The sequence below is a fragment of the Triturus cristatus genome, chromosome 1_1, assembly GCF_964204655.1.
Source record: "Triturus cristatus chromosome 1_1, aTriCri1.1, whole genome shotgun sequence".
NCBI lineage: Eukaryota > Metazoa > Chordata > Amphibia > Caudata > Salamandridae > Triturus > Triturus cristatus.
The window spans coordinates 1,011,821,288-1,011,845,727 of NC_140579.1; positions in this window are offsets into that span (position 1 = coordinate 1,011,821,288).

Genomic DNA, 24,440 nt, shown 5'->3' on the forward strand with positions numbered 1-24,440 from the left:
TCGTAGGGAAATATGTAAGCGCTGGAAAGAGACAGTCGGCAATTCTACAAATCTCAAAAATAGACCTGCTTAGGTCCGGCAATTTGAGTAAAAGAGCTTTCTGGCACCTACTTGACTGGTCTCAGTGACAGCCTGGGTTTTTTTTTGTTTTTTTTTTCCCCCCAGGTCCGATGATTACGAAGCCAGGGTCTATTTTCCCTGCTAATGCCGCATGGCATCGATGCCAACTCTCACGCGGATTTTAGCTTTGGTGGAAGCGGTTTCTGGTTGACGTGTGTTGAGTCCATTACAAAATGTTAAGGCTGTCTGGACACAAGACATAGCTGTGGGGTCATGGTTAGCATCTATTTACCTTAAGACCTCTTCCAACCATCTGTTGAGTAAGCTTGTTAATGTCTTATATGCCATTCTTTTTGTTTTGGCCTACGCAAGTTTCAGCCTTGGTGAAGATGAGGACAAAAAATAAAAAAAAAATAAAAAGAAGAAATTTTCGACTTAAATATTGACTTCCAAAAATTATAATTTGTTACAAAAATGGTTTGCCAAAATTATATTTGGGGCCTAAATTACAACTATCTAAAGCAGTTATACAATTTATATATTTTTAATGCATTTTTCAATTTAATAATACATGATACAAAAAAATCCAAAATATTAATATAGTTCAGAACAATTTATTTTTAAATGTTATTTTTTATTACAATGATTTAAAACTATCTTTGTAAGTTTATTAAAAGTATTATTAAAAATGTTTGTATAATGTTTACTAGCAGTATTCATGTTTAATAAAAAACCATTATGGATTTTTTAACATCTTTTATCATTTTCATGTTTACAAGGTTGATATTCTGGTGCATTTTTCTATAGTATTTCAATATTATTTTATGTTTTTTTTTAAATTTAAAAGCCAACTTGATAATACTTATGTTTATTGTATTATTTATTTATTTATATTTTTGTTTTGATGAGCACGTTGGATGTTTGCTGGTTGAAATGTGAGGAGTACTTTGAATACAATTACATGCTATTCATACAGTAAAATAATATTATGGGCATTATTACAATGTCAGACGTTAAGCCTCTGAATGCCAGTTGGAGGCTTGCAGACTGACATGGCAGCTTTACAGTGGGAATGTGGAATTATGATGTTGGCTCTTTGACTGTAAAACTCCAGATCGTTACGGCTTGCTTTCAACGTGATTAAGCAGCCCGTCGGCCAGTCGGAAACGGCGTCTAATCCCCTAAGGGCGGTGTTTTCTTTTCATTATCATGATTACAATGTTTTACATCTTTTCCATTCAGGCTTTTATGACATTGAAGGGCTGTCAGAAAGTTGCTTTTGTGGCCTGTACCAGGGCTCCCTTTACTTGGAGGCATACGGTTTTTGGTCAAGTGCACCCCCTTGAAATCACAGCACCGTGTGTCTGGGAATCGATGGTCCTAGTCACACGTTTCAGATATTCCCACAAATTCCCCTTTCTCTATGAGACATTCTGCTACGCCCTGTTTTTGATCACCGCACAATCTACCTTAGGGATATAGGTTTTTGCATCCTCACTATGGGGCCGATTCCGATCCTGTAAAAATATTCCCCGTACGACTCGTATCTGGATTTTTTACCGTCCGAATCGTACAAGTCCCGTACAAACTGGCAAGTACGATTCGTATGTTAAAAAGTCCATACGAATCGCATTGGGTAAATTCCCCGACACATCCTCGGGTCGGAAAAGGTGTCCGACACGTCCCTGGACATTTTTACGTACGAATCTGAAAACTGAAGTCAGAGCGCGCAAGTACGATCCTTCCCGTCCGTCCGAATGCACAACCGTATGGAAAAAACACCGTACGGAGCAAACTCCTATAGCAACCATGGAGACATGTGCCCGCATACGCGCCGAACACCCCACCCCAGACCCCGTATGTACGCGCAGAACACCCCCCCAGCCCTCTTATGTACACGCCGAACACCCCCCCAGCCCCCGTATGTACGCGCCAAACGCCCCCCCGTCCGCGGATGTACGCGCCGAACCCCCACCAGTGTATGTTCGGAGCGTACCCCCACCCGTGCATGTATGGACCATACCCACACCCGTGTATGTACGCGCCGAACCCCCACCAGTGTATGTATGGAGCGTACCCACACCCGTGTATGTTCGGAGCATACCCCCACCCGTGTATGTTCAGAGCGTACCCACACCCGTGTATGTTTGGAGCGTACCCCCAACCGTGTATGTTCGGAGTGTACCCCCACCCGTGTATGTTCGGAGTGTACCCACACCCGTGTATGTTCGGAGCGTACCCCCACCTGTGTATGTTCGGAGCGTACCCCCACCCGTGTATGTTCGGAGCGTACCCCCACCCGTGCATGTATGGAGCGTACCCACACCCGTGTATGTACGCACCGAACCCCCACCAGTGTATGTATGGAGTGTACCAACACCCCACCAGTGTATGTTCGGAGCGTACCCCCACCCGTGTATGTACGGCGCGTACCCCCACCCGTGTATGTATAGAGCGTACCAACACCCCACCAGTGTATGTTCGGAGCGTACCCCCACCCGTGCATGTATGGAGCGTACCCACACCCGTGTATGTACGCGCCGAACCCCCACCAGTGTATGTATGGAGCGTACCAACACCCCACCAGTGTATGTTTGGAGCGTACCCCCACCCGTGTATGTACGGAGTGTACCCCCACGCGTGTATGTATGGAGCGTACCAACACCCCACCAGTGTATGTTCGGACCGAACCCCCACCAGTGTATGTATGGAGCGTACCCCCACCCCACCAGTGTATGTTCGGAGCGTACCCCCACCCGTGTATGTTCGGAGTGTACCCCCACCCGTGTATGTTCGGAGCGTACCCCCACCCATGTATGTTCGGAGCGTACCCCCACCCGTGCATGTATGGAACGTACCCACACCCGTGTATGTACGTGCCGAACCCCAACCAGTGTATGTATGGAGCGTACCAACACCCCACCAGTGTATGTTTGGAGCGTACCCCCACCCGTGTATGTACGGAGCGTACACCCAGCCCCCCCTGTATGTACGGTGCGAAACACCACCACCAATGGACGGTGCGGACCAACACCCTGCCCGTGTCTGAACGCACCCTACCCCAGGCCGCTACACCAGCACCCTCACCCACCCTCGCGCATGTACGAGTCGCACTAAGCCATAGCAAAGGTCAGCACTGTACAACAACATGGCCCATGTACGCATCGTACAAACACCAAAAACACTCGTACTGAACCAGGACAAAGCAAAACAACACAAGGAGAGTCAATTTGATTCGCACAACACCACAAAACATGTCCAACAAGCCCAAATACATCCTATACACTGACCTGCAACTGCCAAACAGCCAAACAGAGGCCCAAAACACAACCACTCCTTATAACACACCCACCCAAAGTTCAAACACAGCCACACCCACAAATGGACCAATAAAAAGGCCCAACACACACAAACCATGATCCTTTGCAACAGATCCACTACTGCCAGACCACAGAGACAACGCACTGCACCATACTACATACATCAATACACCTTACACTTGCACTCTTTCACACAACCACCATCACAAACACCCCCTCATCACATTCACACACACACACCTTCACAACCACACTCACACACCCACAACAATCCACACCCACACCCCCACAACCATCCACACCCACACCCCACACCATGCCCACTAACAGGAATCCAAAGTTCACAAAGGAGGAGCTGGAGATCCTTGTCGACGAAATCATCAGAGTCGAGCCACAGCTCTTTGGAACATTGGTCAGACAGACCAGCATAGCCGAAAAATCAGCCATGTGGCAGAGGATTGTCAATTCTGTGAATGCTGTTGGGGCCACCAGAAGGACCATGCATGAGTGCCAAGCCAGGTGGTACGATCTGCGGAGGACGGTCCGCCGCAAAATGACGGACGATCACAACCAGGGGAACATCACTGGAGGAGGGCCACCCCGCAGACGGGTACAATACCATCCCTGGGAGGAGAAGGTGATGACCACGCTGCCGCCGGTGGGAGTACACGGACTAGAAGGAGTCCGAGACCCTGGTGAGTACACAAACAACTCACCTCACATGGGGGGAACGCCATACACAACCAAAATCCCAATCATGCACGCACCCCCCCAAAGCCAGCACCGGACACAACCACACTCCAAAAACACACACATGCCACTAGCGCCTCCATGCCCCATGCACCAAGCAAGTCACAGGCCACACAAAACACCAACACAAGACAGGATGTCCCCGATGCCGGGAGGGTGGGCCTCAAAACTAACATTGAGCAACTCAGAAGCACACAACAATGCCCTCAGCCCATATGGCCCAGGGCACAGCCATACAAACAGTGTGTCCCCACACAGTACTGTGTTGCCTGCAAATGGTGGCCGCGTTGCAGGATGACATGGGTATGAAGGCACAATTTGCACATAAAAACAGCTAATGAAGATGCAACACTCTGAAAGAGTGTCAGCACACACCGCCACAGCAGCAGCGCAGACTCAGACACTCCGCCCAATGGGTGCCCGGTGATTAGAAACAAACCCACATGAACAAGCCAATGGCCTTTGAAAGACCTGCAAACTGTGTTTGTCCAGGAAGCTGGGCTGAGGTGACAGAGGGTGACACACAGAGGGACGGAGAGGGGGAGAGAGAGGGAGGGAGACAGAGGGGGACACAGGGAGACAGACAGAGGGAGGGAGAAAGGGAGACAGAGGGAGACGGACAGAGGGAGGAGGGTGACAGAGGGAGGGAGAAAGGGAGACAGAGGGAGACAGACAGAGGGAGGAGGCTGACAGAGGGAGGGAGAAAAGGAGACAGAGGAGATGGACAGAGGGAGGAGGCTGACAGAGGGAGGGAGAAAGGGAGACAGAGGGAGACAGACAGAGGGAGGAGGGTGACAGAGGGAGGGAGAAAGGGAGACAGAGGGAGACGGACAGAGGGATGAGGCTGACAGAGGGAGGGAGAAAGGGAGACAGAGGGAGACGGACAGAGGGAGGAGGCTGACAGAGGGAGGGAGAAAGGGAGACAGAGGGAGACGGACAGAGGGAGGAGGCTGACAGAGGGAGGGAGAAAGGGAGACAGAGGGAGACGGACAGAGGGAGGAGGCTGACAGAGGGAGGGAGAGAGGGAGACAGAGGGAGACCAAATCACCCTTGGGTGGTGTGGCCATGTCCGCTCGTCAGCAGGTGGACTGTGTGCATGTAGACAAGGTTTGGCAGTGCCTTAACCCCCCCTTTTTCCTTTGAGAAACACTGGGCCATGTGTCAATCCGTGCACGGGCACAAACCTAACCTTACACCCAGTGTACCCACCCACTGTGTTTGTCAGAACCCTGTCACAAATGCTTAAGTTACCTTCCTGCATTCTCAAACAGCATGGAAAAAACACCACTTGGCCACGTACAGTACAACACGTAAGGCGGCTCTGCATGGCTCGCTACGCCCGCTCACTACACTGCTGCCTGCGTTCCAAAAAGATGCATCAACTAAGATTGTGTCACACATAGGTAAAGTGTCGAAAGCTGTGGCCAAGGGACATACCCATGCACAAGTGCACTGTGAGAGGAATGCAAGACATATCCAACTACCCAGAGGAAATGTGCCAACTCACAAAATGAATGAAATATGGATGTCGCATGTAACACAATTAACATTGTCTCTCTCACACACAGGTCAACGTCGTCGATCTCCCCCCAACACTGAGGGGGAAGACTCACAGGACCAGGCTCTGCATGAAGAGGACCCCACCGGCAGCGACGACTCTCACCACTCCGTGGATGACCCAGACCAACCTGGCCCCTCTGGTGTCCAAACACCTGCAGCACCTGCATCAGGTACAACTGTGCCAACCACCACCCCCATTCCTGCCACATCCCAGGAGACACCCAGGAGCCCTGCCCGCACATGACAACACAGCCAGGCTGCCCAGGAGGGACAAGGTGCTCCTGCCACCCAGGAGGAGGCAGGCAACAACGCAAATTCCATCCCTCAGGGGTCCCGGAGACCCGATGTGCCCACAACGGCAGGCCATGCGCAAGTGGGCAGGGGTGGTGGGAGTGGAGGACGGCGGAGGCGCGAACCTGACCAGTTGGCTCAGGAACCAGTAATGTCACACGTCCGCAACATCCTGGACACATACCGGCGTGACACCAGGGGCATCAGCCAGGCCGTGGAGGCCCTCAACCAGATAAAGAACGTGCAGGCAGAACAATATGCCAGTCAACAGCAACACCAAGGACAGATGGAGGCAAGACTGGCTGAGCTCGTGGCGGTGCAAACAGACATGACCCGTGTACTCCGTCGGATTGCCGAAAACATGGGCAACCCACCCAGTGTACCCACCCACTGTGTTTGTCAGAACCCTGTCACAAATGCTTAAGTTACCTTCCTGCATTCTCAAACAGCATGGAAAAAACACCACTTGGCCACGTACAGTACAACACGTAAGGCGGCTCTGCATGGCTCGCTACGCCCGCTCACTACACTGCTGCCTGCGTTCCAAAAAGATGCATCAACTAAGATTGTGTCACACATAGGTAAAGTGTCGAAAGCTGTGGCCAAGGGACATACCCATGCACAAGTGCACTGTGAGAGGAATGCAAGACATATCCAACTACCCAGAGGAAATGTGCCAACTCACAAAATGAATGAAATATGGATGTCGCATGTAACACAATTAACATTGTCTCTCTCACACACAGGTCAACGTCGTCGATCTCCCCCCAACACTGAGGGGGAAGACTCACAGGACCAGGCTCTGCGTGAAGAGGACCCCACCGGCAGCGACGACTCTCACCACTCCGTGGATGACCCAGACCAAACTGGCCCCTCTGGTGTCCAAACACCTGCAGCACCTGCATCAGGTACAACTGTGCCAACCACCACCCCCATTCCTGCCACATCCCAGGAGACACCCAGGAGCCCTGCCCGCACATGACAACACAGCCAGGCTGCCCAGGAGGGACAAGGTGCTCCTGCCACCCAGGAGGAGGCAGGCAACAACGCAAATTCCATCCCTCAGGGGTCCCGGAGACCCGATGTGCCCACAACGGCAGGCCATGCGCAAGTGGGCAGGGGTGGTGGGAGTGGAGGACGGCGGAGGCGCGAACCTGACCAGTTGGCTCAGGAACCAGTAATGTCACACGTCCGCAACATCCTGGACACATACCGGCGTGACACCAGGGGCATCAGCCAGGCCGTGGAGGCCCTCAACCAGATAAAGAACGTGCAGGCCGAACAATATGCCAGTCAACAGCAACACCAAGGACAGATGGAGGCAAGACTGGCTGAGCTCGTGGCGGTGCAAACAGACATGACCCGTGTACTCCGTCGGATTGCCGAAAACATGGGCAACCCTCCCTGTGCCACCAGGCGAAGAACATCACCAGCCACAGGGAGGGATCAGGAGGAGGAGGATTCATCCGACGGAGCATCACAAGCATCGTCACGGCCTGCTTCTGACGGTCCCCGCAGGAAGGTGGGCCGTCCACGCAAAAGACTGTGAGAGTCAGCAGAACATCACCATCTCCCAGGTCACCTGGCCTGGCACCTGGCCCTCTGGCCCAACAGCAGCACATCAGCAAATGACATTCTCTGCCACATGGACTTGCTGGTCACTGTCTGACCAATGTTGACAAAGACTGTGGCATGGACTCTGATGACTTCCAATGGCAAGGATATCAACTCCCCCAGTGAACTTTGGATTCTACACACCCGGCAAGCACCTCTTGTCATCCCGCCCCCAAACACGTACCCCACCACAAATAAAATTCACCACTATCAAGAGATGATGCCGTCATTTTGCATTATTCCATTACATGTGTGTGTTGTGAAGTCAAACGATGCCAGAGTATTTTAAATAACTACAACCATCCATACCCTGGGGTCTGAGTCTGGCACAGGACACACATGGGTCACAATGTATCATCCAATACAGACATGGAGCACCATACTCACCCGTGATGGGCCCAACCAGCTGAGGGGGTGCCCGCACAACTGTGCCAACAGACCTATTTAGAAGAGCAACAGTCATGCGCAGAGGTCAGGGATCATGTGGAGTGTCCTGGGGTGCTACTCCCAGGTATGTGTAGACAGGTCGCAGAACCATGTCCTGCATGCTTGAGTCAGGTGGATGTGGAGAATGGTGGGCCGGCCAAGGTTGGATGCATGGAGATGGCACAATGGGGTCTTGGATCACAGTGCCACAAGGTTGTGTTGGGGTTGTGGGCTGCATCCTGAGTGTGGGCATGGATTGAGAAGGTCATCCTGCAGCTGGCAGTGATCCATTCCCCCCATCTCTGTTGGACGTTGATGTGGCTTGGTCACCGGATGTAGAAGCAGAGCTGTGCAGATGCACCCTGGATGTGGACAAGTATCATGGGAGTTGTAACGCACATGTTCGTAGAGTGCATGGTAGGATTAGACACGGATGTTGTAGTTGACCTGGGGGATGGTCTCTCTTGCCTTGAGGTGGATGGAACTGGGGATCTTGTGCATAATGCAGAGTGTGCTGCAGCATGAGGCACAGATGCTGCTGATCAGCATAGCACATGTCAGCAAGCAATCCATGATGAACACCAGCTCGTTTGCGTGGACACTGGGTGCCCTTGCTGCAGGGCCTGCAGCAGCATGCGCCATGTCAAGAAAACAATGCCACAAGTTGCACACAAAGACAAGACTCTCAGGAAGGAACTATGCAAAAGGTGTATGTCAAGGAAGGAATGTCTGGTTCAACATGGCACACACACACACAATGGATGCACATGTAGCACAGTGGCCGTCGTGGAGACTGACATGCCACAATACCTACACAGCCATGGACATCATGCACAATACAGATTCTAATCCCTGACAAACAGCTTGCATCTTGCTACTCTACACATAGACTCATATGCACTATCTCTGATAACTATGCCAGACATGCCGCATGCACAGTGGCAACAGACCACCATTGACAGAGATGAGGCACCTTGGAGGCAGAGGGACACCTTTATTAGTCATGTGTGTCGGAATGCTAATGCAACTCTGTCAACACATACACAGGTCATGTGGATGAACATGTGGGACCAACACTGGCACCCCCCTTTGCACCACAGATGCTGGAAATCCATAGAACTGGCACACAAGTGACGGGTTACAGCTAAACACCCCCTGCTGCTCACAGAGAGGCTGCTATACACCATTGAGCCTCTAATGGGGAATTCACACACCATGTCAACCCGGTGCAACCAGTATATTTCCGAGGGCAGTGTTACACACATTGATGGCTTCATCACAATCCACAATCCCATTGCAGATGACTGTCACCATTTCTGAACATCAATTCAGGTGAATTCAGCTCCATGTCATGTGCCCCATGGTGATTCTACATGTATGCAAAGTAACCAAACATGAACAGGAGCAGTGCACACACATTCCAAACAAATACCACACCCAAAAAGCCGTGCTGCATCCCTTACCCTAAGGAGATTTCCAAACTTGTCCGTGCATGTAACGCTGATTCAGCACATGTTGCTGTGTTCATGAGGAATAGCAGGAGCACAACAATGCCACCAGCAGATAGCATGCGCAAGTACCTGTGGATGAGAGACATGCAAGGAGTCAGCCAAAAGAAGCATATCCACATGCATGTGCATGTACTCGACACGTATAAGGTTGTCAACATGCTAGGTGACAATGATGACTCTGGAAAAACATTCTTCTATTGCACTTGGCAGACATGCAGATGGACACACACATTGCAACACATGCCACACACGGCCCAATGCGTGCACACTCAGACACTGGAACTCACCACTAAGCAAAGAAGTCGCGTATGAGCCGAGTACTGATGTCCTCCACTGCCTCCTCCTCCTCCACATCACTTGCTTCGTCACCAAGCCCTTCATCCTCCACGGGTGGATGGTCCTGCTCATCCGGATCCAGGATGAGTGGCACACCTTTCTCCACTGCCATGTTGTGCAGCATGCAGAACACGAGGAAGATCTTGCAGACCTTCACCGGTGCATATGGGAGTGCGCCGCCGGTCTTGTGGAGGCAACGGAATCGGCTCTTCAGGAGGCCAAAAGTCCTCTCTATCACTCGTCTGGTCTGCCCATGGGCGTTGTTGTAGTGGTGCTCGGCAGCCGTGCTGGGGTTGCGGAGAGGCGTGATCAGCCATGGCATGTTGGGATAGCCAGCGTCCCCTACATGGAATTATCATGGACAAAAGTGGGTCAGGAGAAGCAGTAAGACAGGAAGATGACACTAAATACAGGACTGCCAGAGTATACCCACCAACAATACATGCTCGTTCGTTGCGCAGCTGCAGCATCATTTCAGGCACCCTGCTATGCCTCATGATGTAGGCATCGTGTGCTGATCCTGGAAAACGAGCACAGACATGTGATATCACCATGTTGGCAAGACACACCACAAGGGCATTAATGGAGTGGTAATGCTTGCGGTTCCTATACGCTACCTCCTGTGCTTGTGGTGGTACCAAAGCCACATGTGTTCCATCTATGGACCCAATGACATGGGGCATCCCTCCCAGGGCATAGAACTCACGCTTGACACCTGTCAACTGCTCAGGATTTGGGAATTTGATGAACTCATCCAGGTGATCCAACATGGCCTCTAAAAAATCATGCAGAACACGGCTGAACAAGGTTTGGGACATGCCGCCGACATGAGCAATGGTATATTGAAAGGTACCTGTGGCAAAGAAATGTAGGGCTGCCATCCCCTTCATCTTGGGTGTCAGTGCAGTAGGATACCTGTGTAGCGGTTGGAGGTGTGCTTCCAGCCGGGTGGTCAAGTCCTCAATCAACGGTTGGCTGAAGCGGTAGCGGCGTATACAGTCACATTCCCTCAGGGCAGCCAAGTCTGGCCTTGGTCGGGGGAGAGGCGGAGCCCTGCAGTAAATTTGAAGGGACAACGAAGAGTGAGTACAGTACACCACCAATGTCAATGTACTGAGCACATGTTCAACCGGCAATACACATATGCTACATACAGAGTCAGGTCTGTGCAACATATCCTGGACACGTATGCCAGGCAGGTGACACTCCTACCAAGAGCCAGCCACAAACGTGGATTCTCAAGCTCAACATGATATGGCATGAAACTAGCGGTGGGCCAGTGTGAGTGAACAGGCAGACGCATCACAGGAGTGCCAGACATCCGCATATGTGCAGAATAAGTATGTTAATCATACAGACAGGTTGCACTAGAGGCACAGGTCACATGTCATATAAAAAGGACAGACCACACCCCTTGCCATGAAGGAGAACATGTCAAGACTGATCACACATACATTGAGAGTATGCAGATATGTCCTTGTTTTGAAACTCCGTGTCGATGCATACATACACACCTTACGTCGGATTACACATGTGGGCTGGTGTGCGTAACAGTGTGCCATGCCCATCTACACACAGACACATGTTGGTTGCAGCAACTGCTGATGCATTTGACCAAACACCTACAGCAAATCTATGGGAACACATGACACACACATGACATAGTTACAGCGTGCAACGCGGGCATTCACATCTCAGGTGTAATATTCCGTGTACCTGGCATCAGGGGACAGTTGCGGGTGTCGGTGACTGTGCCATGCCAGTGACGCATGGCTCCATAAGTCTGTACTACATGCACACATGTCAAAGGAGTGAAGGGGATGTGTGGCACATAGTGCACCATCACACATGACATGTGTACACAGCTCATCATACATTTATTTGCTTCACACCTCAGGAGTAATGTGCCACATCACAGCCTGACACACCTGTGCCCGACACATGTAGTACTGCACAGACAATGCCTTGATGTCCAGTCTTGGCCAAGTATGACAGCTCTATTCCTGTCTGTGTGCCGCCTGTCACCACTGTCAGGTGTGAAACGCACTGTACATACGCTCTGAGGGCGTGTGTACGGTCCCTACCACAATGGGAGTGCTGGCGTATGCGTACGCCATAGTAATACCGACCGTACAGGCGTGTGTACGGTCCCTATCACAATGGGAGTGCTGGCGTATGCGTACGCCATAGTAATATGGACCGCACAGGCGTGTGTACAGTCCCTATCACAATGGGAGTGCTGGCGTATGCGTACGCCATAGTAATACGGACCGTACAGGCGTGTGTATGGTCCCTATCACCATGGGAGTGCTGGCGTATGCGTACGCCATAGTAATATGACCCATACACGCGTGTGTACGGTCCGTATTACTATGGCGTACGCATACGCCAGCACTCCCATAGTGATAGGGACCCTACACACGCGTGTACGGACCGTATTGCTATGTCGTACGCATACGCCAGCACTCCCATAGTGATAGGGACCCTACACACGCGTGTACGGTCGTATTACTATGGCGTACGCATACGCCAGCACTCCCATAGTGATAGGGACCCTACACACGCCTGTACGGTCCGTTTCACTGCATTTGGGGTGCCCTAGGGCCGTGGAACGCACCGTACCTGTGTGTAAATATTGAAATAACATAGGGGACACATGAGGGACAAGTATAAGGGCCTAAATGCATGCTGGTTGTCATGGAGACCGAGTTTAAAGTTTGCATTTTTGCATCAGGTGGCCAGCAAAGTCGGTTGGACACAATATACTTTGTTGCAAAGTGGTTGTTGACTTGACATCATGCTCAATTTTTAAACCATGCAAAGCCACTCACTGGGGTAGGTTTAAAGGGATTGGAGGAAACGTAGGATGCTAATGTGACTGACCAATCACTCTGTACTCCTGTAAATGAAACAGGCCAACAAGGCAGATATAAGGCAGCCAGGTCCCATGAGAGAGCACTTGCCTGCACATCGTTTCATTCCACAACACTGCTGCTGCTCGTGATTCCTCTGGCACCATGTCCAGGTCTGTGGAGAGGGCCCAGCCATTCACCATGGAGGAGAATATGGCGTTGGTGGATGTGATCCTCCCACAGTACACCATGCTGTATGGTCGACCAGGGGAGCAGGTGAGTGCAGACTCCACTAGCTTAGACTGTGCCCCTTTTTTGTGACTGTGACTTCTGGCATTGTGTCCATGTGTGACAGACATGCAATGTTGTTTAGAGTGGGTCCCAGGGTGGGGAAGGCCTCATGTCTCCCATGCAGAGCATGCTGTAGTTCCTGTGTGCACTCCTCACTTGCATAGTGCTTACTGTGACAATCAATGCATGGTGCATGCCACATTCTGCCTGGCTACTCCTCCTGGGAATGTTGTTTCTACAGTCCTGATGTGATTCTGTGGTCCCCCCAGTGTGACAGGTGACAGTACCCATAGATGTGTGTTTGTTTAGTGTACCTGTGCTGTGAGTGTCCAAATGATGTGTTCGTCCCCTGGACATTGGTGTGTGTGTGTAAGTCCCCTGTCATGTGGGTGAGTGCATATGGGGAGTGTTGCACACCAGCTGCATGAGGGATGGATATACCCTGCCCATCTGATGTGAGCAGGGAGCAGTGCTGTGTGACTGCCGTGCTGAGCCAGCCCCACACCTGTGACACCCTCCAGTCTAGTGGCACATGGGCAGAGTGAGGTTTGTACCCGCAGTTGGCAATGGCAGGTGATTGTCCTGTGCCTGTGTGTGTCTGTGTACTCTGCTGAGGTTGCGTCAGTGGGCTGGGGCATGTGACTGCTTTGAGGTGCTGTACATAATCCTGGTGTAGCTTGTGATGCACAGTGTGATCCAGGATCATTGATTGTGTGGCACCCCTCATGCCACCTGTGTACTTTCAATGCCACGTAGTGCATTTGGCCTTCCCCAGAGGATAATGTCCCTATGACAAAGGTGCAATGAGTTGCCTGCATACCATGGCCTGTTCAAACAAGACAAATTATTAATGTGTGTGTCTCTGTGTCATTGCTCAGGTGTATTAAAGTATTCTCACTTTTGCATCCTCACAGGTAGGTGTCCATGCCAACGGGGAGATATGGAAACAAGCCGTCAGTGCCGTGAGGAAGACGGAGGGTCGGAAGCGGCGCCTAGCCCAGGTGAGGAAACGCTGGCAGGATATCCGGTGCTGGACGAGGAGGATCGCATGGGTCCTGCTGGGGGACTCACCTGAGAGCCACAAGAACCATGGGCGCCGGCGTCTGACCCACATCCATAAGTGTGTGCTGGCGGTGGTCTTCCCCGACTTGGATAGGCGCTTACGGGAGAAGCAGCAGCAGGAAGGGGGTAGGTACATGTGTGTTTGTTGTGTGTCACCAGCTTTTGGAAGTGTGCAGTGGCATGGATACACTGCCAGGGTTTAAATGTGCAGTGCATGACCTGTTCCCCAAAGTAAACCGGTGCTGTTCTTCCTCCCTTCCCCTCCTTGCCATGTGTTCCCTGGTCTGTGTGTAGTCACTCTTGCACAAGGTTATCTAGGCTGGCAGTTAATCCAAGTGCCCAATGCTTGCAGCATCATGTGTGGGGGTGGTGTGTAACAGGTTTTGGGACCTTGCCTGTGCCCTGGCTAGTTCAGTCATAGTGGGGTCCATGTCAGTTGGCACTGATGGTGAGTCCCGACATAGGAGTGTGTCTTAAAAGTGTACTGCCTTACAGCATGCATGTCCAATGTTGTGCCCTCTGACATGATGTGCATGAGTGGGAGTAATGCATAGTGCAGGGACGGTTGCTTCAGTTGCAGTCATATCCATCCAGGACCATGGAGGAGTGTGGTCACTACCGTGCCCTGGGGCACCTTTTCCTAGGTATCATGTGTGTCATCCAACAATGTGGACATTCTCTGTGTCTTCGGCATAGGTTGGGCTCTGTGGCATTGTACCCTGGCCTCATCTGTATTTACGTAAACTGTGCTACATGTGTCCACTGTACAGTGTGACCCAATTTTGCTTGTGCATACTCACAGTGGGCAGTGCCTTTGTGTCTTGGTACGACAATCTGATGATGGTTGATTGTCAATGATATATGTGGACAGGCGCACCAGGGGTAGTTTGTGTACAATCAGGATTTAGTGCAGGCCATGTGTTTTTATCCCAGAGTAAGAGGTGTAAGTACTTCCTCTGTCTCAATCACATTTTCTCAGGTAGGGGGTGGTTTGTGCGGGCAAGGCATACATGTAAAAATCTGAAGTCTCCTTGCTAGGTCTGGCCTGTGTGTGATGTTTGTCTGGACATACACTCAAGGTGCAGTGACCCAGTCATGTTGGGCATGGTTTAATGTATTAGCTTTGCAGCATGTGCAAAAAGTTAATAGACATGGTTCCTGCTCATCCCTTTTTTGGCAACGCTGTGTGGTGCAGATGCTGTGCATGATTGTCCCCAGAGCCTGGCTCCTCTGTCCAATTTGATATCAAGTAATTTGCTGTTGTGTCATGCTCTCCATTGTTTCTCAGTGGCATGGTGGGTCAACCAACTGTGTGTTGCAGGGCCTACATATGTACCTTGTGTTGTAGATGTTACTCATGTTGCTTTTCAGGCTATGCACTGTGACCTATGTAGATTTGACTCATGTGACATATGTATGCAGGTGTCTGATTATTTCCTGTCTCTTCACCTTGCCCACAGCATCATCAGGGGACTCCGAGGGAGACACTGGCACGGACTGTGAGGAGGGATCAAGCACCAGTGCTGTCTTGTCTGGCGCATCGAGTGGCACGGAGGCCGAGGGGAGTGAGGCGGAGGACCTGTCCAGTCCCACCACCGACTATGACGCTGACGGGTCCGAGGCTGAGCTCCCAGAGGGGGCAGAGGCAGCTCCCACAGCTGAAAGCAGCACTCAATCTCTACCCGCCCCCTCCATTACCATCACCGGCCTCCCACTTGCTCGGGTCCCTTCCCGCCGTGCTAGGTCACCACGTGTCTCCTTCTTGCCAGGCACCGCACCCCCTGCCCCTGTCTCCACTGCTGCCGTGAATGCCGAGTCTGTGAACATCCTGCGCCAGTTGCAGGTTGGTCAGACTGCGATGCTTAATGTCCTCCATGGCCACACCCGAGTGCTCACCCAGATGGAGGCATACATGGAGGGCATCTCAGCTGCGCAGTCTGACCAACGCCAGTTGCTGAGGTCCATAGACTCTACACTGACTGCAGCAGTGGATCTCCTGCAGCGCTGCGTACCCCCTACCCCTGCACCATCCACACTTCCCACTCCCATGCCTGTCCCACGCACACCTAGACGTCCCCATGCACGCACCCCACCAGACACAGGCATCACACCACCAGAGAAGGCCAAGCGCACACCTCCTCTCACGCACACACAGGGTGAAGTAGGCACACCCACTGGGTCGGGGGGCAAACGGAAGACACGCAGCCCCAGTGGGAGTCCACATTCCTTACAACCCACTCCCCCCGAATCCACTCCCCTCAGCTCTCCTGGCCAAGATTCCAACAAAGATTCCTTCATGGCCGCTCTGTCCCTGAGCCCCAAAGTGACACCACCCTGCAAGCGGTCAAAGGAGTCCCCAGTCAGGGTAGTTGAGTCCCCCCCCTGTCCACACCCTCCCCCAGTAGCGCTGCGACCCATCCCTCCGACCCCCCCCTCCTTGGGGCCTATGGTTCCTTCGGGTGCAGGGGAGACGCTGGGGGACATTGCAACCATGTGCAGTGCCATTCTCACCACCACTTTTGGTGCTGCCCCACCCCCTGTGGTGGAGTCCTCCGTCCCTGCACCCACAACACCTACCCTTGCCCCTCCTGTCCCTGCGGTGCCTGGTCCTTCCCCCCCACATGATGCCCCCCCGTGGAAGCAAAGGAGGTATGAACTGTGCAGGCAAGCTAGGGGACACGCGTCCCTATGTGTACCCCACCAGGAATTGGACTATGGACTGCCCTATGGCCCTTGTACATATTGAACTTTTATTAACAATTTTTTTTTTGATGCTGAATAAAGCAATGTTTTATTTTTCCTTTGTACACTACTGCTTTTCTGGTATTGCTGTTGGTGGTGCTGCTCCATGATTTGGGGTGGTGATAATGTGTTAGGTGTCTGGGAAATGTTGTGGTGTGCTGCTCATGGGGTGGACCCTGGTATCTGTGTGCCATCACAAGGGCTCTGCAAATAATCTTTGGTCATGTGTGTTCTTACTGTGTGGTGAAATTGTCCCAAGGTGTGTTCCTTCCTCTGTGGACCCTGACATCTTCCCTGCAGGGTGTTTCCAATATGTTGTGCTGAGCTGTGTCTACATTTCCTTGGTGTGTGATGGATCCGTTCAACTTTGGCCATGCATGCTGGGCAATGTCTCCACCTGCATCATTAGTGGCATCCTTGGTGGTCACTGTACTTGTGTATGGAGTTTATTGACATTACTTCATGTGGACATGATCCCTTTTACACACTATGCATGCGTGTACTCCCAGCCTCGCACACATGTGTTACGTGTTCTGCAGGGTCTTTGGGCACCTGACTGACATTTGTGGCCATTGTATCTGTGGGTACTCCACCCTTTTCTTTCCATGGGCACTGCTGGGAGGACTCTGCACCCACCACTCCTGTGTCTGGGCACTGCTGGGAGGACTCTGCACCCACCCCTCCTGTGTCTGGGCACTGCTGGGAGGACTCTGCACCCACCCCTCCTGTGTCTGGGCACTGCTGGGAGGACTCTGCACCCACCCCTCCTATGTCTGGCCATGTACGCTCGGGACATACACGGGTGGGGGTACGCTCCATACATACACGGGTGGGGTGTGGGTACGCTCCATTCATACACGGGTGGGGGTACGCTCCGTACATACACTGGTGGGGTGTGGGTATGCTCCATTCATACACGGGTGGGGGTACGCTCCGTACATACACTGGTGGGGTGTGGGTACGCTCCATTCATACACGGGTGGGGGTACGCTCCATACATACACGGGTGGGGGTACGCTCCGTACATTCCTGTACCCACGCTCTGCAGGCCTGGGTACGGCCCATACCCATGCCTTTGGAACGTGGGTACGGTGCGTACCACCATTGTTGGGGTGCCGTAGGGGTCTGCATCGTACCCAGACCTTAAGAGCGTGGGTACGGGTCGTACCACACGTACCCCTACTTCACTCCAACAATGGCGGTACGGCCCGTACCCACGCTCTGCAGGCCTGGGTACGATGCATACCCCTACGGCATCCCATTGGGGGTCCGCACCGTACCCAGGCCTGAAGAGCGTGGGTACGGGCCGTACCGCCATTGTTGGAGTGCCGTAGGGGTACGCGTGGTACGACCCGTACCCACGCTCTTAAGGCCTGGGTACGGTGCGGACCCCCAATGGGGTGCCGTAGGGGTACGCACCGTACCCAGGCCTTCAGAGCGTGGGTACGGGTCGTACCACGCGTACCCCTACATCACCCCAACAATGCTGGTACGGCCTGTACCCAGGCCTTTAGAACGTGGGTACGGGCTGTGCCGCTATTGTTGGGGTGACGTAGGGGTGGGCGTGGTACGACCCGTACCCACGCTCTTAAGGCGTGGGTACGGTACGTACCGGAATTGTTGTGTTGCCGGTTCGCATCAACATCCACTTCCGTTGTGGCGGACGCTTGCGTTGCTGGACACGCCCCCACCCCCTCGAGGTGACCAGGTCCTGCAGGTCAGGTATGTCCAGGGCATGTCTGATTTGGGACTTGGGTGGGGGTTATGTGTCCTGCCCCTGCCCCCCCCTTTGCCCCTGGGTGTTGTTCTGACCTTCTGCGGCGTCTGCGTCGGTTCCTGTAGAGCAGGTGCACTGCTATGAGGGCTGGGATGACACGTAGGTTCGGGTCCATGGCTGTCCGTCGCGTACAGGTGCTCCTTGTGTGCGTCGTCCTGATTTCCCAGCAGTTTTTGGCAGCCGGAGAATATAATCCGTGCGGGGTGACGTCGATGCGGATCGTACTTCCTGGTTCGTGAAACGAAGCCTGAATGCGTCCCGACCTCACGTCGGCGCTTTCCCGGATCACATTTGTATGTATATTTTCGTCGGTCGGTGTTTTGTACGATTCGTACAGAAATAGTGTTTCCATGCGAATCGTACTTGCATTTTTGTAATGTTTTTTGCCCGGGTACGAGTCGGATGGAGAAAATGCTCCGTCCGACGGTTCGTACCCGGTTTCTCTAGGATCGGAATCGACGCCTTCGTGTGCTCGATATGTTCTCAGGCGATCAGAACTGCCGATCTACGGTTGGCCGGTTCACACACTATACCGGTGTCACTTAAAGGCAATTATGACCCACATCAGAATAGGGCCATATATATTCTACGTATACTTGTTTTTTATTGTTAAAACTAAATATTTGGGTTTAATTTTTTAGGTACAGGTTATGTCTATTGCAGTTGTATGTGGTGGAATCTACATAAAATATTAATGTAATTTTTATTTCTTAAATATTTTTTCACTGTTTTGAAATTAAGAATTATATCTTGTTTGGTACTAGTTTATAACTGTTAAAAACTGTATAGAAATGTACTAATATTAATTTAATTAAGATTGAGATATAAAACAATTCTGTTTACTATGTAATTAATATATAATTGTATTTTTTTTACTATGTGTGAGTTGTACATTTTGTTATTTAAAAGTTTGGAAATTTATTTAAATACACTACATTTATCGTTGTAATCTTTTAAATATACATTTTGAATATTTTAAACAAATCATGGTGATCAGATTTGTTTTCATTTATATTTTTGGTGTGTTTGTTTGGTTTTATCAAAATGTCTTTTTGTACATTAGATTTATTTATTATAGTAAAACTCCGAATTGGTTAGTATTATTATTAATATTCCATTCACTTATGTGTACAGAAGGTTATTTTTTTGGGGGGGATGTGTTGTGTAGAAATGTAGGGTATAAAGTTATTTTTAGTAGTAACAATTTTACAACTGCTTATTTTATTTTAATTAAGTTAATGTTTACAATGAAATTTTATTTTTTATTTTTTTAAATGTTCAAAAGATGGTACTTATTGGCGGTTTCTAGTTTCAGAATTCTGATTTTAGATATTTTAAAAAATATCGATTGTAATACATATATTTTTTTTTAAACTTGTTATTATTGTGCAGACAGACAATCGAGTACGAAATGTCGAACAACATAAATATTGAGTACTAAGGGTACCATTACGATGGCGGGCGGACTAAGTCTGCCCGCCACCGTAACGGTAAGCGGGACCGTCCGCCAGGGGTGCTACGGTGACGCACCTGCAATTAGGATGGCACCGGCAACGTGGCGGTGGCATCCTCCATTCCCAGCATTTTGGTGGCTGGTTGTCACAGCGCCACCCACCACAATGCTGGGAATGCATTTTGTGCATTAACATGCACAAGGTTACAGGCACCGCTCGGTGCCTGCCACCTTCTCCATGCCAATTTTGGTGTGGTACCACAGGTACCCCCAAGTGCACCCAACAACCCCCCAACAGTCAGAGTTCCCTCTATGGCCCCCCAACAGTGAAGACCGCATGCCTATCCAGTCCGACGTGGATGCCCCAGACATCCTAAAGTAGCGGCGCTTGAAACATTGCATGATGGCGTTTGGATCACCCCGCTTGGCCAGAGGTGGCTACCACAGCACCGGTGGGGGCGATCCGCCCACCATACTAATGGTCTTTGAAATGTTGTGACTCATAAATATCGACATCAAGAAAATTGTGTTCATATACATCGATTTTAATTTTATAAATATACTTTTTAAAAATATAGAAATCTTCAATATTATTTGTTTTAATATGCTTTTTAAAATTTAAAATATGTAATTAGTGTTATGTTTTTTAGTATATTTTTGAAATGTAAGTCCCTTTTTTTAATAATAATTTCTTTTTGGTAGATGTGTTATAATTTTATTAATTTATTTATTTGTATTTTACTTTCGGTTTGCACTCTTGTTTTAATGGTGGAATTGGGTGTGAAGTAATTTCTTTATAATATTTTATGGATTATATTTTTGTTTTTAATACTTTTGTGAATTAAGATTTCATATTGTTAATATTGGTAATTAATTTTGTATTAATTACTTACAAATTTATACTCTGGCAATATGAATTAAATACTTGCTAATTAATAACGGTCATTGTGTAATATTTGTTTAGATAAAGATTGTGTGGTTTATAGGGGTGAAGTGTGGGAAGTAAGGTTTTTAAGATCAATTACCAATTTGTTGTTCTGTGACATTAATCAATTAATTGAAATTTTATTACGGAAATTGTGTAATTAATTGTAGTCATGGCTTAAGGGTTTTAGAGTTGCAAATTGCGAAAAGTAATTATTTTCCATCAATTAATAAATATTGCTGAATTCATAATAATTATTTGAGCATTTAACACGGAAATTATGAAATTTATTTTTGTTTTGGATGTGGTGTTTATATGCCTTAAGGTTGGAAAGTGAATCATCCTTAATTTTACAATAATTATTGGATCGTTGATATCAAATATTTATGGATATTTAATTAGGGTTATTCTTTATATTTTTGTGATGTGTGTTGCATTTTTATCGGTTAAAGGGTGTGGATTAAATTATTTTTACCTCCTTTTAATTAGTTTTTTAATACTGCTTTTTTTTTTAATGAAAATTAATTTTAAATTTATTTAATTTTTATTTCAAAAGTTCATTTTTAGAAGTGGTTTGTGCTTGCGATAGGAATCAAGTTTGTTAAGATTAATGTTTTTTAACAGTTTAAATTATTACTATTTCTTGAAATAATAATTATATATCCTAATTAAGCATTTTTTTTATTTTTTATTTTCAGCGGTAATGTGAATTATGTCATGTTATACTTTAGGAAATTTAAAAACTACATTTATGTAATAAATAAGCTTTTTAATTTAGAAAAAATGTCTAATTCAATGTATATAATTTTTTATAACATTTTAATTAATATAATATCTCTAGGTTTGCGTCATATGCTTTGCACATTATAATATTTTGCATTTACATTTCAAACATTAAGGTGCCGATTCCGATCCATTAAAAAAAATTACCGTCTGACTCGTATCCGTATTTTTTTACGTACAAATCGTACAAGTCCCGTACAAATGGCAAAGTACGATTCGTACGTGAAAAATACATACGAATCACTGCGGGAAAAGTCTACGAGACGTCCCCGGACAGTTTTACATACAAATCGTAAAACTGAAGTCCGAGCGCGCAAGTACGATCCGTACCGCCCGTCCGAAAACACAAGTGCATGGAAAAGGCCCTGTACGTAGCGAACGCCGTACCACTCGTATCCGGGTAAACTTGTGCCTGGGATACGAGTTGTACAGCCCACCCCTCCCCCCATATGTCTGCACCGTACCCCCCCATGTCCGCACTCTACACCAGCCCCGTACGTGTACGCACCATACCTCACCACCGTACCCCAGCCCCGTACATGTACGCACCGTACCCCACCACCGTACCCCAGCCACTTACGTGTACGCACCGTACCCCACCGTACCGCAGCCCCTTACTTGTACGCACCGTACCCCACAACCGTACCCCAGGCCTGGAATTGGACGCACCGTACCCCAGTGCCCTACACCAGTGCCCTACCCCAGCCCCGTACCCCAACACCGTACCCCAGCACCATACATGTACGCACCGTACCCCACCACTGTACCCCAGGCCCACACATGGACGTACCGTACCCCAGCGCCGTACAACATGCCCCTACTTGGATGCACCGTCCCCCAGCGCCGTACCCCAGCCCCATACATGTACGCACTATACCCCAACACCGTACCCCAGCACTGTACTTGGACGCACCGTACCCCAGCGCCGTACCCCATGCCCCTACTTGGACGCACCGTACCCCAGTGCCGTACCCCAGGCCCGGAATTGGATGCACCGTACCCCAACGCCCTACCCCAGCCCCGTACCCCAACACCATACCCCAGCACCGTAACTGTACGCACCGTACCGCACCACCGTACCCCAGGCCCGTACTTGGACACACCGTACCCCAGCGCCGTACAACATGCCCCTACTTGGACGCACCGTACCCCAGCGCCGTACCCCAGCCCCATACTTGGACGCACCATACCCCACCACCGTACCCCAGCATCGCGTATGTACGAACCGTACAACAACATTGCATATGAGAGCACTGTACAACAACATCGCGTATGTACGCACCTTACATACGCTAAAACTACTCGTACAGAACCAGGACACTGTAAAACAGCACAAGGAGGGTCAATTCGCCTCGCACAACACCACAAAACACGTCTACAGTACAAAAACATCTAAAAGACTGACCTGGCACATCCAAACAGGCAAACAGAGGCCCAAACTCACAACCACCTCTTATAACACACCCACCAAAATTTCAAACCCACCAACACCCACAAATGGACCAATAAAAAGGGCCCACACCCACAAACCATGAGCCTTTGCAACAGACCCACTGCTGACAGACACCACACACAAACAACTGCACCCATACACCTCAACTTACACACCTTCACACAACCTCCTTCACACATACCCCCTCTACACATTCACACACACACCTACACATTCATACCCACACACCACAACCATCCACACCCACACCCCACACCATGCCCACAGACAAGAATCCAAAGTTCACAAGGGAGGAGCTGGACATCCTTGTCAACGAAGTCATCAGAGTCGAGCCACAGCTCTTTGGAACATTGGTCAGACAGACCAGCATAGCCGAAAAATCACGCCTGTGGCAGAGGATCGTCGATCGGGTGAATGCTGTTGCGCCCATCAGAAGGACCAGGAATGAATGTCAAGCCAGGTGGTACGATCTGCGCAGGGCAGTCAAGCGCAAAATGAACGAGGACTACGCCCAGAGTAACATCACAGGAGGTGGGCTGCCCCGCAGACCGGTACATTACCATCCCTGGGAGGAGAAGGTGATGGCCCTGCTTCCGCCGGTGGGAGTACACGGAGTCGAAGGAGTTGCCGAGCCTGGTGAGTACACAAACAACTTACGTAACATGGGGGTAATGGCATCCACACCCCAACTACAACAAATGCACTCACCTACCCCCAAGCCCTCACCGGACACAACCACACTCAAAAACAACGCTCATGCCACTAACATGTGTATGCCCCATTCACAAAGCAAGGCCATGCCATGCCATGTCCCAGCCTACACATATTGTACAACTCAGAAACAGACACCATTGCCCTCAGCCCATATGGCCCAGGTAAATACCCATGCACCATGTGCAATGCACAGGGACTGGCAAAGTACTGACAAGGTAGCTGACACTTGGCCCTGCTGTAGGCAGCACAAGGCCCTCCTGTGACAACTGCAAAATCTAACACAAACACAACCAGCTCAGATATCTATGACAGGAACTCACATTCACTGACATGGCAGCATGCTCCATGGGGGGACAGATACATCACCTGGGAGACCCACTGCCAAATCACACTACACCCACCAGCATGCACCGTCAATCAATCAACAATCGATCAGGGTACTTGTATGGCGCGCTACTTACCTGTGAGGGTCTCAAGGCGCTGAGGAAGGGGTGTTCCACTACTGCTCGAAGAGCCAGGT